We start from the raw sequence: 18,589 nt of genomic DNA on the forward strand, positions 1-18,589 counted from the left end.
ATAGTCACTTAGTCATTTCTAATTCTTTGTGACCCCTTGCACTATAGCCTGCCAGGTTCCTCTGTCCATGGAATTCTCCAGGCAAGAATACTAGAGTAGGTTGTCATTCCCTTCTCTGGGGGATCTTCCTGATGCAGGGATCAAACCTGGGTCTCCTTCATTGCAAGCAGATTCTTTACCATCTGCACCACCAGGGAAGATGACCTGGAAGTAGAAATTTGTGTTTTTACCTGTCAGTTTTCATTTCAAAATTCCTCTTCCTCTCTCTCTTTTAAGGTGAGCAAGAGAAGAATGCTATTTATTGGTGAGCTGGTTTGACATTTTGACAAATAAAATTAAGTGTAGAATGAGGTAACCAAAACAACTGAGGTTTTTGCTATGGCTAAACCATATGGTTTTCATCTCAGGCCTTGGTAAGCATTGGTTACAAAGACCTAACAAAGCCAGTCATGGGAAATTAACAATACAGGCTATGGACACAACCAGGCATTGTATTTCTCAGTAAACTAAAGAAATGGTGAAACCTGAGAGGAAAGAGTAATTTAGTTCCAGTGGAGCCTCACCTAGAAATTGTAACAGTGCTTTGTGCCTTTACTGTATGTCTCCATCAAGTCTACAGCCTGAAGCTCTGAACTCCTAAGTGTGTAAGTTCTATATGAATCATAGGGCTTGGATCTCAGTCAGAGCCAAGAGACATAATTTATATAGGGGCTTTATCTTATATTCATGATGTCCAGCCTCAAATAAAAGTTACTACCATACAGTCGCCCTGCTTATTTAGCTTATATTCAGAGTACATCATGAGAAACACTGGGCTGGAAGAAGCACAAGCTGGAATCAAGATTGCCGGGAGAAATGTCAATAACCTCAGATATACAGATGATACCACCCTTATGGCAGAAAGTGAAGAAGAACTAAAGAGCCTCTTGATGAAAGTGAAAGAGGAGAGTGAAAAAGTTTGGGTAAAGCTCAACATTCAGAAAACCAAGATCATGACATCTGGTCCCCTCACTTCATGGCAAATAGATGGGGAAACAGTGGAAACAGTGACTGACTTTTCTTTTTTGGGCTCCAAAATCACTGCAGATGGTGATTGCAGCCATGAAATTAAAAGACACTTACTCCTTGGAAGGAAAGTTATGACCAACCTAGACAGCATATTAAAAAGCAGAGACATTACTTTGCCAACAAAGGTCTGTCTAGACAAGGCTGTGGTTTTTCCAGTGGTCATATATGGATATGAGAGTTGGACTATAAAGAAAACTGAGTGCCAAAGATATGATGCTTTTGAACTGTGGTGTTGGAGAAGACTCTTGAGAGTCCCTTGGACTGCAGGGAGATCCAACCAGTCCATCCTAAAGGAGATCAGTCCTGGGTGTTCATTGGAAGGACTGATGTTGCAGCTGAAACTCCAATACTTTGGCCACCTGATGCGAAGAGCTGACTTATTTGAAAAGACCCTGATGCTGGGAAAGATCGAGGGCAGGAGGAGAAGGGGACAACAGAGGATGAGATAGTTGGTTGGCATCACTGACTCAATAGACATGAGTTTGGGTGAACTCCGGGAATTGGTGATGGACAGGGAGGCCTGGCGTGCTATGGTTCTTGGGATTGCAAATAGTCAGACATGACTGAGCAACTGAACTGAACTGAACTGAACCGAACCGAACCATACAGTCACAAGTTATCTTTGAATTTCATTACAGAAGCACTAATGAATGCTTCCAATCCAGGAAGCAACAACAACAACTAGGCTTCACCTGCAAACAGGTTTGTATTTTATTAATGAACATCTAAAAGTAATGTGGACCCTTATTATAATGCCATCTTCTTGGATTAATGGAGTAAAATGAAACAATTGAACTCTGACAAGTCCAAACATCAAGAAAACAAGCTTAAATGTCTGTGTCTGGAATGCACTATGTATATTGGCCTTTAGTATAAAATGGAAGAAAGCCACCTTTGTATTGAATTATTTTTTATTTTCAAATAACTCAGTTAAGTGTCTCTTTTTAAAGTGGCTACTCTACCCTAAAGAAGAAGGAAATTAGTACACTATAGTAGAGTTCTTCCATAACAAAAAACTGCAGAAGTGGCTTAGTAAGACCAGTGATAGAAGCTGTAGGGTGGACATAGCAGATACACATATGGTGGAAAATTGGAGATCCTTGCAATGCTACTGCAAAATGTACTGTCTTTTTATTTGGAAGGCAGATCACAAGCTTACCAAGCCCGCAGATCTAGTCAAAACTGTTGAAACAAGAGCAAAAATATTAGCAGGTATTGGTTGTTGGTTGCTTCTTGTCACTTACAGTAAAATATTATAATAATGAAAGTGTTGTTAAGTATTACAACAACATGGATAAGAACTGGCTGGTTAACAAGGAGAAATACAGATGATCCAAAGATTAAGGGCTTCACATATAGGCTCACTAGATAAAATACAGAACTCTCAGATAAATTTGAATTTCAGATAACCAAAAAAAAATATTTCAGTATGAGAATGCTCCAATTATTACATAGGATATGACAAATATATTAAATGTTTACCTAAAATTCATTAAACTGAGCATCTTGAATTTGTACTTGCTAAACCTTGCATCCCTTTTCATAGAATAAAGAAGCCAAACTGCCTCTGAACTGTGAAGTGGTGAGTAAAGCTGAAAATCACTTTAAGCAATGAGATCTATTAAGAATTTTCACATAAAAATAGCCCTTTAGCAAATATAAGAACATAGGCTATATTTGCTATCATGACATAGCCCTTCAGCAAAAATAGAAATATGAGTGTTGTCATCCCATCAAATCTTACTATTTCAAGTAGTCTCAAGATAATAACATAAATGAACGCAAGGAAGTAAAGAAATAAATTTGGTGTAATAAGCATGACCAAAAAAGAATTTGGTTATCGTGTAGCTACTGACACATACAGACAACTAGAAGCAAAAGGATCAGAAGCCTTCTAAGTTTTCAAGGGACTTATACTGCCGAGTGACCACAAAATTGCACTGAAAGGGTCTGGGACTGAGTCAACCATAAATTGAGCCCCAGTCTGGCAAACTTGTACCAGGAGGAAGCAGACATTTTAAAGCTCTAACTGTCTGTTTAGAACATCAACTGAAACACCCACTTCAGAGTGGCCATCTGAGTATATTGAACAAGAAAGAACTCCTCACAGAGGGCAAATCTGGAGCCATGAAAAATAATGGTGAAGAAAGTTCCTCCCAGAGAGTAGGACTTTGATCTATTCAAGGAACTTTCTTAACTTTCAGATCAAGGTGCCTTGACTACACATGCCCACCAGGCTTTCATCAATAACTGCTGCTATGGAAAAGCAACTGCTGTGATTTTCTAGTCTTCTCTTTTTGATGGCAATTTTTATTGTGTTTAATCTCTCCCTGCTCCACCTCTATCTATTATGTGCTTGGCAGGAGGGAACAGCATTATAACTTGCCTTTTATTTCATAAAATCACTGGGCTATAAGGATCTGGTGGACAGAAATGCACATCATCCAGAGGTCCTGGACTTTGAGTTGAATGTAGCAACCAAGTGGACTTTGAATTTACATTAAGGAAACATAGAAGGTGTTTGTTTTGTAAGACAAAGGCTGTTCATAGATATTTGGTGGTCAAAGGAGAAACCATTGAGGCTGCTGTCTGTCCAAATCTATTCTCTTCTTGGACTCATGGCTGCACCACATGTATTAGTCTCTCTCTCACACTGAAGCATGGCCATAACTTTTCTCCAGCAGGGAGTGAGCATAGGAGATATGTATACTTTCTAACTCAGGCAGCTCTGGGCTTTAGAGCCTTTATCGTGTGTTCCTCCATGCTTTTCCAGTTGCACTGGGCAGGAATTTTTCTTGGAAGACAGTAGCTGAAGCTGGATCAGCCATTTCAGTACAATCCCTTAGCCTAGCCATAAGGAATCTAGTAGTAGTTAGTCACTAAGTCCTGTCCGACTCTTGCGACTCCACAGACTGAGCCTGCCAGGCTTCTCAGTCCAAGGGATTCTCCAGGCAAGAATACTGGAGTGGATTGCCATTTCCTTCTCCATGAGAGCTTCCCAACCCAGGAACAGAACCCGGGTTTCCTGCATTGCAGGCAGATTCTTTACCGACAGAGCTACATGGGAAGCCCAAAGAACTTAGAACATCACTGTGTAATAATCTTCATGAGTGGGAAGTAAACGTCTTTACTCCTTAAGTCACTGAATTATTGTTGAGTCACTTGGTCTACTCTTAATAATATAGGGTACAAGTATGAAAGTGTTAGTTGCTCAGTTGTGACCTACTCTTTGTAACACCATGGACTGTAGCCTGCCAGCCTCCTCTGTCCATGGAATTTTCCAGGTAAGAATACTCAAGTGGGCAAGCCATGCCCTTCTCCAGGTGTGAGGAAATTAACAAGATGGCACAAGTCAGGCTCTCTCACTCCATGTTCTGTAAACAATGACTTTGCACAGTTGTGTAACAGCAGAGATTGCATATAGCACTGCACATGTGCTTCAGGAGGTACTCGCTTGGCCACACACTACTTTTGTTCTTAAGTATATGTAAGTTTCACATAGAAAAGATCTAAGGGGTTTTATGTGTTTATGTGATGTTTTGTGCTGCTGCCATGTCAGCCAGGAGAGAATAGGTGTGTCTGCAGTTCCCATGGCTCCTAGCATTTTCTTCCAGCTACCTGCTCATGCCTTGACTACCAGGGGTTCAGCAAACATTGTGCACAATGAGACAGGGAGACCACTGCCACTGTGAACAGGATCAGCGATACACCAGGGGATCTTCCTCACCCAGGAACTGAACCCACGTGTCCCGCATTGCGGGCAGATTCTTTATTGTCTAAGCCACTTGGGAAGTCTACTTTTCATGTTTCCCTGTGGGGAAAAATAAAAGATAAAAACCCTGGAAAAGTATGCAACTTTTGACCTCTCCTTATTCTTCCCCTTCCCACTATGTCCCAAGCAAGGGACAGTGATTTATCTTAATGGTGAGTTTGGGAAAGAAAACCAGACCCGTTCATCTCAATTCTTCCTCTCATCTTGCTCTTTGTCAATCTGGGTTGGGGGGATGGGGGGGAGCACTCTCACCATAGCAGGAAAGATTATACTCCATATTGAATTTCTACAAAGATGAGGTAGCATTAACTTAGGTAATGTTAGCAAGTTCTTGTGGCTGTGTATCCAAGTCGTGATTTTCAAAAATAGTTTGTATTGATAACAAAAATGCCATTTTAATCTCCATTTATGTGAGCCTTTTGGCTATCTTTCAAATGACACTGAACTTGAGTAAATAGGTGTGGTGGTATTTCTTGACACCTCTAAGAACCGTTTGAGGTTAAAATGAAACAAAACAAAACACAAAATTCTCTGAATGTTTCCTGAAGTAACAAAATAGCTCTCCCAAATAAATTTTCTTTGCTCCTCCCCCAACTTAATCTGTTGTTCTTACCACCCATGATCTTTAAGTTGCACTTAGCTGACCAGGGATAAAAGCATGGTAGAATCCGCAGACCAGTTCTATTACTGAAGTGCACTGTGATAAGAACATACTTGTCTCCTAAATCAAAATGAAACTGCAACTAGATTACCCCCATGTGTTTCTGATTCTCATTTCCTTGTCAATGTGAAAAGATATTTGATAAGATGATTCTATTTAACTTTGCAATAACATGGATAGATTGACACAGTAGTTTGTGACATAAATACCATTAAGGAAACAAACGTAGCGGAATTCATGACAGTCTGAGAGAGGAAGGAAAAGCATTTTTAAGCAATGGAAGATTTCCATTGCTCTTCATACAATGCAATTATCTCTATAGTCCCCAATATAATACCAGAGATGTACTAACTGATATGCTTTTGCATGCGTGCGTGGTCAGTCATGTCCAACTCTGTGACTCCACAGACTGTGGCCCACCAGGCTTCTCTGTCCTTGGAATTTTCCTGGCAAGAATAGTGGAGTGGGTTGTCTTTTCCTGCTTCAGGGGATCTTTCCAACCCAGGGTCCAAACCTGCATCTATTGTGTCTCCTGCTTTGGTGGGCAGATTTTGTACCACTGAGCCTTGCTTTTGTACGTATATAGCTAAACATACATATGTTTTTGTCATACCTAAAAGTATTATGAGTGTACCCTCTTTGATCCTATTTTCTCTATTTTAATTGCATATTAAGACTCATGCAGGTTTTATAGACCTGCTGAATTTTACCTAAATAGATTAAACACAGAAAGGAAAAAGTCAAGGAGAATCAATATAAAGTTTTGTATAGACTAATGACTGTCCAAAGCTTCCCTGAAAAACTTCTAAGAGACAAATTTTCATAGAGAAAATAGAAGTTATATTTAAAAGCCAAGTGTTTTAGTTATGGTCTCTCATTTAAAGCACAAGAAATTGGTATATCTACCTAGAAGGGAAAAAAAAAAAAACAGAGACAGGGAACCAAATCTCACTCTTGGGAGATCTGATTCTAAGGTCCATAATTGTAATTCTTATTATATAGTTAACTTTTGACTTAAAATACCTAAGATCTTTGTTACTATTTACATGTAAGGCACATGGTGTTTGGCACAGGTGTGGAATCAAGCAAGTGTCTGGATTTGGACACACAGTCTTCACTTTCTTGCCTTGTTATTCTGTACAAGATAATCTAGCTAAGACCCCCTGATGTAAAATGGTGACAATAACAGACCATGCATTAAAGAAGGGTTATGCAAATTATATGAGTTTAGTGCTTCTAAGGGCTTCCCTGGTGGCTCAGGTGGTAAAGAATCTGCCTGTAATGTAGGAGACCTGAGTTCAATCCCAGGGTTAGGAAGATGCCCTGGAGAAGGTGATGACTACCCACTCCAGTGTTCTTGCCTGGAGAATTCCATGGACTGGGGAGCCTGGGATGCTATAATCCACGGGGTCACTTTAGCTTGTGTCAGAAGCACTCTGCTTGTCTAGTGAGATTTTTCATTTCTGAAAAGTTTTCAGTCAGATGCTGCTGATCAAGAAACCATACATTAAGAATTACTATATAAACTAACACATGTAAAGCACTAGCAAATTGTGTAATGAGGGTTTGATATGTTTTAGCTATTCATTTTCTTGGTGGTTTATTTTTCATCTTTATAAAAGATAAAAGAGACAAACATATAATTTGGAAATATTTTTATTTAGGATAAATCTTGCTTGGTTAGCATATACTATCAGGGAAAATAAATATATATAATTTATATATATATACACATTTATATATATGATATATATTATAATTAAACATATATAATATATAAAATTTATATTATATATATTATATATATATAATTAAAAGGTATTTGGTGATGATACTAACAATCATTTGATAAAAGCAAAAGCCTTTACAGAGTGAATTATTCTGTATTATCATTTTGGAATTTTACAATTGCATTTTCTTAAGAATACCATTCCTTTAATATATTGATATATTTAAAAGTTATTAAATAAGAAGATTTAATTTTGAATGATGGCATGCTCTTAGTGCGTGTTCTTATAATGGCAATGCTTCCATTATGGTTGTCCTTAATAATACTTTTTTTACATTACATACAGGTCTAAGATTTTCCTATATAAAATTATCACAAAAACTGCAGATGTCTGTCTTCACTATTATGTCCATATCAGATGTAAGTAACTATTAAATATGTGATACATGGACAACACATCATATTACTTTGTTGCAAATTTTCTTTTGACTTAACAGCATGCTGCAATAATGTGTACATAAGAGAAGAAGATAATTGATTATGTGTGCAAAAAGGAAGAAACATAAAAACCATAAACCAACTCATCCAAAATCCAAATAAAGACATAAAGAGTTAAGACAAAGAACTGTTTTTTGATGATGATATGAAATGAATAATTGGTGAAGTGAAAGAAGATAAACAAAAATTATAGTAAAAACTAAAAAGGTCTATTTAGTTTTGTTCCTTTGTCTTGCTCAAAGAGGCTACTGATAAGTTAATGATGGCTAGAGGAATGTCAGCAAACATTAGAATTTGAAATGAAGAACACAACTTAGTCATTACCACTAGCAGTCAAGAATTTGCATTATTTAATAAAATCTATATGTTGAAAATATTTATCTACATTAAGTCATATATTTTTCTCTTTCTGTTTTCTCTCCTTAATGAATTCCATCTCAAAATCTTTTAGCTACTCCTGGCTTCCCCAGTGGCTCAGGGGTAAAAAAACCACCCGCAGTGCAGGAGATGTGGAAAATGCAGGTTTGATCCCTGGGTCAGGAAGATTCCCTGGAGGAGGAAATGGCAACCCACTTCAATATTCTTGCCTGGAAAATCCCATGGACAGAGGAGCCTGGTGGGATGCAGTCCATGGGATCACAAAGAGTCTGACATGACTGAGCAACTGAGCATAGCACCCTCCCCCCCCAAAAAAATTTTGTCTACTACCAAAAGAAAGGAGCAAAGAAAAATGTTTAGCATGCAGATTAAGCAATCAATAGTAATAAACTATTGGTGACATCTACAGTTTTTCACAAGCCAAAACAAGATATTTCAACTTATTTTCATCATTTTTTTCCTACAACAGTATCAAATAAAATGGTGATAGCATTTGCATTAAGAACCTTTTGAAAACTGAACAAAGACTGATCTGGTAAATACATTGTCTTCTTCAGTGAGATTATTTACTTCTTTGACAGCTTCACTGTTGATGAGGACATGAGAAATTACTTTTACTGCAGGCTGTATGGTATGTGGAATTTTTATCAGATGGTGGTTATTAAACATTGTTAAAATGAAAAGTGACACAGTCTCCTTTAATGGTCTGAATGTTCAAAAGATTAGCAAACACAAAAGCTTCGAGCATGAACTGAATTTTTATGATTTTCTTCTTGGCATACTGCCATACTATGAAAGTTTTAGATGATTTTAAGAACTACCTGGAAAAGTCCTAATTCCCAACTCCCCTAGGAAGCTCCAAATACTAAGTACCGTCTTTGGCTTCTTCTTGGGAGATTTTCTTTCTTCCTTTGGTCTTTATTGATTGATCTTAACCATCTCAGAAAACACAATTTAGACAACAAATACTTTCAACACAAAGTGAAAAAAAAAAAATGAATGATAAGAGTAAAAGCAATAACTCTATCCTGATGAAAAATCTAGACTGAAGGAAATGCTGTTTTTCAAGTAAACAAGAACATATATACTTTATTTACTAAGACTATATTTCATTAAGACTTTGAGAAACATTCTATTAAGAAAACAAGAAGCATTCATGGATCATTGTTTAAATTGAAAGAGACTATATAAGTAATCACATATACCAAAATACTATTACATATACTTTGCAGCCATGTGCATATATTCAATAATCAATATCTATTTTAGATGGAGATCAGTACTTAAATAAGTATATTTGCAACAAAACAGATTAAGTAGGATTTTGTGGTAGCAATACAAACATATTTGAAATAGTGCTGTTCCAAGTAGCTTACACTAAGCCTTTTCAATATCTGGAGCAAAATCTTATGAGAACTAATATTCTTAAGAATCTGTCTTATTCAGATAACTTTCAGTTGCACTTATGGAGTGAACGTGGTTTTAATTTCCTAGATTTAGAGTTATGACGGCTATAGTATTTACTGATTTATTCTTATTCTCAAGTTAAATAATAATAGTTATATTATTAATTGATGATAGTGCTCATTCTGTTATTCATACCAGTTACATTTCTTGCACCTAGACATTTCATTTGTAACAAGCCAGTATCATAAATCCAAATTACACTTGGCAGCTATTCTTCCTGTCAGTTTGACTAGATTTGAAACAACATTTTTTGTCTTCACTAATATCTCTTTACTGGAGAAGGAAATGGCAACCCACTCCAGTGTTCTTGCCTGGAGAATCCCAGGGACGGGGGAGCCTGGTGGGCTGCCATCTATGGGGTCGCACAGAGTCGGACACGACTGAAGTGACTTAGCAGTAGCATCGGCAATATCTCTTTACACTTGTATGGCAATATAACTACCAATGTATTTATGTATGCTATTTTTTTCCTTTTCAGTTTATATCTGTATGTATTGTCTAAATTATCCTATGCCTTTCATTCAAAATTTTCTATTTCCTTATCAACTATCAATTTTTAAATTATAATTGCTCAGAATTATTTACTGAGTATCTCATACTTTTACATTATTTTTCTACTTATTTCCTCCACTACACCAAGGATCAAAAATATTTATTGTCCTGACCTAGGACTCAAACCAGGGTCTTCTGCATTGCAGGTGGATTCTTTACCAACTGAGCTATCAGGAAAGTCCTCCAAATTATATACTTACTAGTTATTATTACCCAAGTAAATTTGTACAAGGAATATATACATAGCACAAAGTCTTTTTGTAGGGAAATTATTCACACATTTTTAAAAAATGAGCCCATTTTAAAACTCTTCACTTTTTTTTTTTTTAACATTGGACATACTTAGTCCTGTCAGCCATTTATCGTAGAAGAACATTTTAAGTATCTGAAACAGCCTACCTATTAATCTATCAACATGTATTTTGCATATACTTCACACTTAAAATGGAGACTCTAAAACTGAAAAGAAAAACCTATAGGGAATGTATCCTGAATGGAGAATTGGTTGATAGCCCATCTCTAATTATTTTATTTGTCCATTTCTGTTTTCATTCAGCAAGTCTGTATTGAGTATTCTTTGTTTGGATAAAGAATAAATTAGAACCAACTATCTTTCTTAAGATTCCCAGGTGGCACAGTAGTAAAGAATCTGCCTACCAATGCAGGAGACAGAGGAGATGTGTGTTCCATCCCTGGGTCAGGAAGATCCCCTTGAGGAGGAAATGGCAACCCACTCCAATATTCTTGCCTGGAAAATCCCATGGACATAGGAGCCTGGTTGGCTACAGTCTGTGGGGCTGCAAAGAATCTGACACCACTGAGCACATACACAAACATGCATACACGTCCCTTAAACAGGCCATTGTCTGGAGAAACTCTTCAGACAACCCCTGCACTCACACATGCCAAAGAAGAGCCTTTGTCCATTGAGGTGTCTCAAGTCCAAAGTTAGAGGAAAACGCCTTATAAAACAGCAACCTCAACACTGGGCAGCTGAGGTTCAGTGAAGCAAAAGGAAATTTTGAGTTATTTCTGTATAAACTGTTATTAAACTTGGGCTTGGATTCTAAGATTCTAGGTAATAACCACTTATATGAGATTAAAGATTGCCATGTAAACATGCTTTGGGCTTGGCCTGGTCAGTTGACTAGAACAATTTATTTTGTTTGAATGCTGCATTTCTTACACTGACCAGGGACAGGGATTATGTTTAGATCCCCAGTGGAGACAGAAAAGAAGGGAATACATATATAATAGGAAGATGTTGATCTATTACACTTATGGGGCCAAAAGCAAGAGGACTGATTATATTTAAGGGTTAGAGATACATATAAGACGTTGTTTAAAATGCTCTTCCCTCTCTGTCATAATAACGTTATCAACACATAGAAAAATTGTGAAAAGCTATGATATATATATGATTAAAAATCAGCAAAATACCAGAGATTGTTTTATTCTTCCAGTTTCATTGAGATGTAACTGGCATAAAGGATCATATAATGTTAAGGTGTAGAGTATAAAGATTTGACATCACTGAATGCTTAATGAACATCCATCTCCTACAGATAGTTCAGAGACCATTTAATTAACTATATATGCCCCATATTTGATTGTTTAGTTGTTGGGGAAGCAATACTTAGATGAATATTAATTAAATAAATTAATGTATTATTATAGCATTATTTTATAAAATTTATTTGTTCAGTTTTCATAGTAGTAAAATCTCCTTTTTTGGTATAATAACTATTTTCACAAAATTTGTGTCCAATTAATAATAATATTCTAAAAATTAAAAATGTACTCAAAGGTACAACTTGTATTTTTTAAAAATGAATATTAAAGTAAGTGTATAATTCAAACATTCCTTTTTAAAAATTAGTTCTTTTCAAATAGAAACAGTTATTTACTAAAATTAAAAGAAAAGAATGTGTAAAATTCAAAAGGATAAAAATATTGTTAGTAATTTAAATTTTTGAAAAATAAAGTATCATTAAATTACCATGTAAAATAAAACTCCTCTAAATGCTCATGGTCAATTTTCATTTTGTTACTGATATATGAATTGATATGCTATACATATATTTCATCTAGGCCTATATATACACATTTACAGTAATAAGAGAGATTGTTTAATATTTCAATATGTTCTTCAACTATTCTGAATAGCATGTAATTCTGTAATATCTCTTGAACCACAAGCTGAAACAAAAGTGAAGAAAGTATAAATGGTCTCTCAGCGTTACTGGGAAATGATACTTGGTTTATGCAGGGATCTATTTCATTCATGCTGAGAGGAAGAATTTGACAAGCTAATTAATTTGTCTTTTCTCTTACCTAAATGCTTCTGCTGCTCAAGTAATCTCCACACTCTGTCACAGCGCATTTTGTATTGTAGGCAGCAGCACGATCCACAAATATTCTCAGTACTCAGACATCCATTATTTAAAGGACACACAAAATTGATGCAAAAGACACTGCTCATGGAATAGACATTTAGGGTTGTGATCACCCTGTGTAAACCCTGAGTATTGGATCCAAAGTGACAGAAGTGCCTGGATGTACTTTATATATTAATTAATAAGAATAAAATTAATTTTCTATGTGATTATGAACTGTAGGTTTTCTAATGAACTGGCTAAGATTGGAGGCCTCTTCCGCCTATATAAGAGAGATATAGATTGAAGTATACATGTATGTATACCTTAAAAGCACTTAACAAATTAAATATACGTGTGTTTTAGATGTAGAAAAGTTTCAGGATTGTTTCTTGGAAGTGGTAAAACTTGAGTTGAATTTTAAAGGGTGAGTAATTAAGTATCTGGGCTTCCCTGGTGGCTCAGATGGTAAAGAATCTGCCTGCAATGATGGAGACCTGGGTTCGATCCCTGGGTTAGGAAGATCCCCTAGAGGAGAGCATGGCAACCCACTCCAGTATTCTTGCTTGGAGAATCCCCGTGAACAGACAGAGGTGGGCTAGAGTCCATGGGGTCACAAAACATTGGACATGACTGAGTGACTAAACACAGCACACACAGTTAAGTGTCTATGCAGTTCAGTTCAGTTCAGTTCAATTCAGTCGTTCAGTCCTGTCCGACTCTTTGTGACCCCATGAATCGCACGCAGCACGCCAGGCCTCCCTGTTCATCACAAACTCCCGGAGTTTACTCAAAGTCATGCCATCCAGCCATCTCATCCTCTGTCGTTCCCTTCTCTTCCTGCCCCCAATCCCTCCCAGCATCAGGGTCTTTTCCAACAGTTTATAGAACCATATAAGAACCTAGACATCAGAGCATAGGTGAAATTCTGACTATACAATTAAACAGGACTTTACAAAATATACTAATAAACTCAGACTTTGATTTTTAGGGTTAATGGAAGTTGTTTTATTATTTTTAGTGGTAAAAGAGCAGTTATTTTCAGAAGGATGATTGCCAGCATAGAGGGTTGGGGCCAAGAATATCTAGACTCATGAGAAAAGTTAAGGTGCCATTGCAAAAGTTGTGATGAGAAAGGTAGATGTGAACTAAAGCAATATTAGAGGTGTTGGAGAAGAGGGCAGAGCTTGAAACAATACAGGAGGCAATATGCATATATATCTTCGACTGTCTCTTCCATTGGTTATCTCTTTAGAACTTTTCAGAGCTACATCAAACTGTTTACTTAGATATCAATATTATAGTAAACTAAACTTTAAATTTATTATAAGAAATTTATAGATACTTTGAGTTGCATTATATACAACTATATAATTACCAAAGTAACTTTCTGAGAGAATATTATGCCTTAGACTACAGATACTCAAAATCAATTTAAAGAGAGGAAAGCAAAACTTCAGTTCACCTTATGCATTTTAAAAACAATCACTCTGAATTATCAGACATATGAATAAATTCACCCAAGATTCTTTGGACAGTTAACACTGGAGTGGTGGCTAAATTTGATTGCCAGAGCTCTATTCAATTTAAAGTTATATTTTCTCTAAATAGCACCAGCGTTCGAACTATTTTTGCAGGCATAGAGCATTTAATACATTCCATGTATTAGACATGTAAAACATATACAATATTTACCCATTTTCTAATATATTAACATGAAATATATAATATGCAATTTATTCTAAAGTACATTAATCTTGGTAAAATATTACAAGGAAAAATAACATGAGCTAAAAGAATTCATGATAAGATGATAAAAACCACTACAATATTGTAAACTAATTAGCCTCCAACTAATAAAAATAAATGCAAAAAAAATTTAAAAAATAAAAATATTAGAAAGAGTTAAAAAAAAAAAAAAAGATGAAGTAGCTAAAACTAACCAGATAAGCAGTTCCTATCAGGTAACTGAGACAGGCAGTGAATGAAAACCAGAGGAAAAAAAATCTGAAGAAACAGAAATATCCTAATACCCAAAGAAGATGCTGTTATAAGGCTGGCAGAGATATGGTTCTTTAAAAGGTATGTTTGTGAAAACAAATGCTGCCTTATAAAGAGGAATATGTATATTTCTCAAAAAAATGCAGTCATAATTTTAAAACACTCAGTTTTCTTTCACAATTTTCCAGGTCAAAATATAAAAAAATAATGTAAAACAAAAATAGCATCAAATTCTGCTGTTTTTTTTTAACACCACAGTTAAACTAAAGCTAAGAAGTTTATCGACACCACACAAATTCATAAAACAGTCATAGAATGTGGATGTTTTTCAAAACAGATGTTGCACTCACAGTCATTTAATTTGAACCAAACATTAATAAGCAAATCTTTACAGATGAGCAAGGAATATACAACCTTGGTTTTTGTGATTTTGATAATGAGGATAATAACAGTTGTTAGTAAAGCTATTCTACAGTGTCCAAGGTTTTATCACTTACTTCAAATATTCTATAGGAGAAGCAAGTTAAAATGAATGTGTCTATATAGAGTCAAAAACTGAACGGCTAAAACAAATCCTTGAAAATCAAAGATATGTTTGAAAACTTTATACTATCAACTTTATTTAATACATAATTTCTTGCATTTTTATGAATGGTAGCATTATAACTACTCTACCAGTATACTCCACAAGTACATAATATTTTAAGAACTACAAGAGTTAGATGACAAGTGACAATCCCTGCCTTGCCTTAAAAACTAGGAAACACCAGCTGAGCTTTATCATATTAAAAAGAGATCTTTGTTTTCCAAATTTTAATATAAAATTAATATATAAATGTAACAATATAGTTATTTGTTATTTTACAAATATATACAATATAAAATTAATATTCTGCCTATAAAGGCAGAAAGTGAAAGTGAAGTTGCTCAGTCCTGTCCAACTCTTTGCAACCCCATGGACTGTAGCCTACCAGGCTCCTCCGTCCATGGGATTTTCCAGGCAAGAGTACTGGAGTGGGTTGCCATTTCCTTCTCCATAAAGGCAGAATAGGAACTCAAAAGGGGACTGTGCGTGCTAAGTCTCTTCAGTTCTGTCTGACTCTGTGTAAACCTGTGGACTGTAGCCTACCAGGCTCATCTGTCCGTAGGATTCTCCAGGCAAGAATACTGGAGTGGGTAGCTATGCCCTCCTCCAGATCTTTCCAATTCAGGGATTTAACCAGTGTCTCTCTTATGTCTCCTGCATTGGCAGGTGGGTTCTTTACACTACATTGACAGTGTTCTTTACCACTACTTTGGCAGTGCCACTTGGGAAGCGCCCTCAAGGGGATTACTAACAAACTAGTTCTTCAGTAGATTTACGTTCCTCACCAGTATTAACTTTTTGAATTTATACATGAAAAACTTATGTTTACTTATGGCACAAAGACTAATAATAGAAATCATCTTGAAAAAGACACAACTGCTCACCGAGTTAGCAGGTCTTTTTTCATTATGTATGGGATACACTATGAAAGTTTTTGTAATATTACACCATCAGAGCAGGAAGGACCTTAGATACCAACTAGGTGAATTCTCTCATTAATTTAGGCAACTGTGGGCTTGAAAGAGGGCCAGTGTCTTGCTTGCGGTAACAATACTGATAATTAGTGGCCAAGCTAGAGTGGGGGTCTTGTATTCCCAGTGTCAACGGTTCCTTTGCAAATGTTAGTTAGTGAATTTTCCTGCCTCCAGTTATGCCCACAACCAATCCATTCTCTACACTGCTGCCAGAATGATCCTTCATAAACACAAATCTGACCAGCTTATTCCCCTGCTTAAAAGCCTTTAATAGGCCCTATCACTCACAGGACAAAGTTCAAATTTCTTAGCATCTACTACAAGATTCTGACATCTGCTTGATTTTCTGGCTTCTTCTGTCACCAATTCTTAGACTCTAAAGCCTCAGTCATCTGCAAGTACTTCTGCAAAATAAATCATGCTTTCTCAACTTGTGTCTCCAGAAATTCTGGAATTTCAAATGGTTGTATCTTTATTGTCTCCTTTTATTATCTCATAGCAATCTACATGAGCAGGTTTTTATTTTTTATTTTGTGAAAGAGAAGATATTTGTCTAACTTAGAAGTACACCTGGTCATTGGCTTATTTAAAATGACGACCTTAATCATTTATTCCTTAAGGTTTTCACCTAGATCACCATGATCAAAAACAAAAACAAATCCAAGACATAATGACTTATTATTCTAGGAGACAAATTTGACAAAATCAGCCTCAGCAATTTAATGTAATTTTTATGGTAGAAATGTAATATTGGAGATTACCAATAATCACATCTTTTAGGCAATGAAAATGCGTAATATTATTTTATTAAAGAGCTAAAATAAAATACTAAGATAAAGAACTTCAAGTTTCTTTTAAGGAACTATGTACAAATTTAGGTTCTATACAATATTTGATTTTAAATGAAATCACTGTGTAATCTTTTATTTTTCAATTTTAAAAAAATCTAAAAAAAATTAAAAATTTTTTGAGAAGCCTTCCTCATAACATTTTAGTCATGTATTTATTGTGAATATTGTTTATAAGAATTAATATGTTATATAAATGTAATATATTTGAAATCTCCTCAGTACACTCTCCCTTATTAGTAATCTAGTTTCTCTTTTTGCAAGCATTTAGTTATTATAAGAAAAGAAAAGTCATATGTCACCAGAGGGAGGTTATTTTTTTTAACAAAATTTAAAACATGAGGATAAATTATCATAAGACAATTAATCTGAATGTGCTATGACCAGAGATAGAGTAAGAACACTATGTTTAAACAGGAATTTTTAGAAAACCAAGTCAATGATATTAATATGAGATGGTTTATATCGTTATAAAAATAAAGTAGACAAAATATGTATTAAATATACAAGCAATTATATAAGCCTGATAATCATCTTATGTTTTTGTGTGGAAATTTCTTTGTAAATAGTTGTTTTCAAGGTTTAGTGATAAAATCATTAAAAAGTGAAATGAAAAGCACTGATTTTTCCAAAACTTTATAAAGTAAAAAAGTGATAGATACGTGATTTTATTAAGTAACCTACTAAATGGTATATTTGAAATTAAAGCTATGCTACATATTTGTAAATGGATTTGTAAAGAATCAAATAGGTTATTTTGCTGACAAAAATAAATGTTTAAAATAATTTTAGACTTGTAAATAAACCAAGTATTATCACTTACAATATATGAGAAGACAGTTTGAAATCTATTTATGATAAATATGTTAGCTGTATAGAACATGAAAAATGGTGAATCTATGAAGGACCCACAAAACATAATGTCTGTTTTAGTGCACAATACTAATTTATTTGTAATTCATTTACTAAAGCAATTATTATATTAATTAGTATGGTAAGATTCAGTAGATAAAGAATAAATTTATTAAATTCCTAAATAATCAGGATGAGGTAAATGTGTAAGTAAGGATCACATAAACCATTTAACATTGTCATCAAATCAGGGAAATTGTTAATAAAATTATTTTTTTAGTCCCATGACAGAGATTTAACTGTTAAATAAAAAAGAGTGAAATGAAAAGATGTCTAACATCAAAAAGTATTACAGAAATATGAATCAAAGCTACAATGAGGTATCACCTCATACTAGTCAGAATGGCCATCATGAAAAATATCTACAAAATTCAAATGCTGGAGAGGGTGTGGAGAAAGGGAAACCCTTCTGCATTGTTGGTAGGAATGTAAACTGGAGCAGCCACTGTAGAGAATGGTATGGAGGTTTCTTTAAAAGACTGAAAACAGAGCTACCATACAATCTAGCAAGCCTACTCCCGGGCATAAACCCAGAGAAAACCATAATTTGAAAAGATACATGCACCCCAATGTTCATAGCAGCGTAAGTAAAATAGCCAGGACCCAGAAGCAACCTAAATGTCCATCAACAGAGGATAAAGATGTGGTACATACATACAATGTAACATTACTCAGCCATAAAAAGATTGAAGTAAGGCCATTTTTACTAAAATGAATGGACCTAGAGATTGTCATACTGAGTGAAAGTAAGAAGAAAGTGAAAGTTGC

The sequence above is a fragment of the Cervus canadensis genome, chromosome 27, assembly GCF_019320065.1.
Source record: "Cervus canadensis isolate Bull #8, Minnesota chromosome 27, ASM1932006v1, whole genome shotgun sequence".
Lineage (NCBI taxonomy): Eukaryota > Metazoa > Chordata > Mammalia > Artiodactyla > Cervidae > Cervus > Cervus canadensis.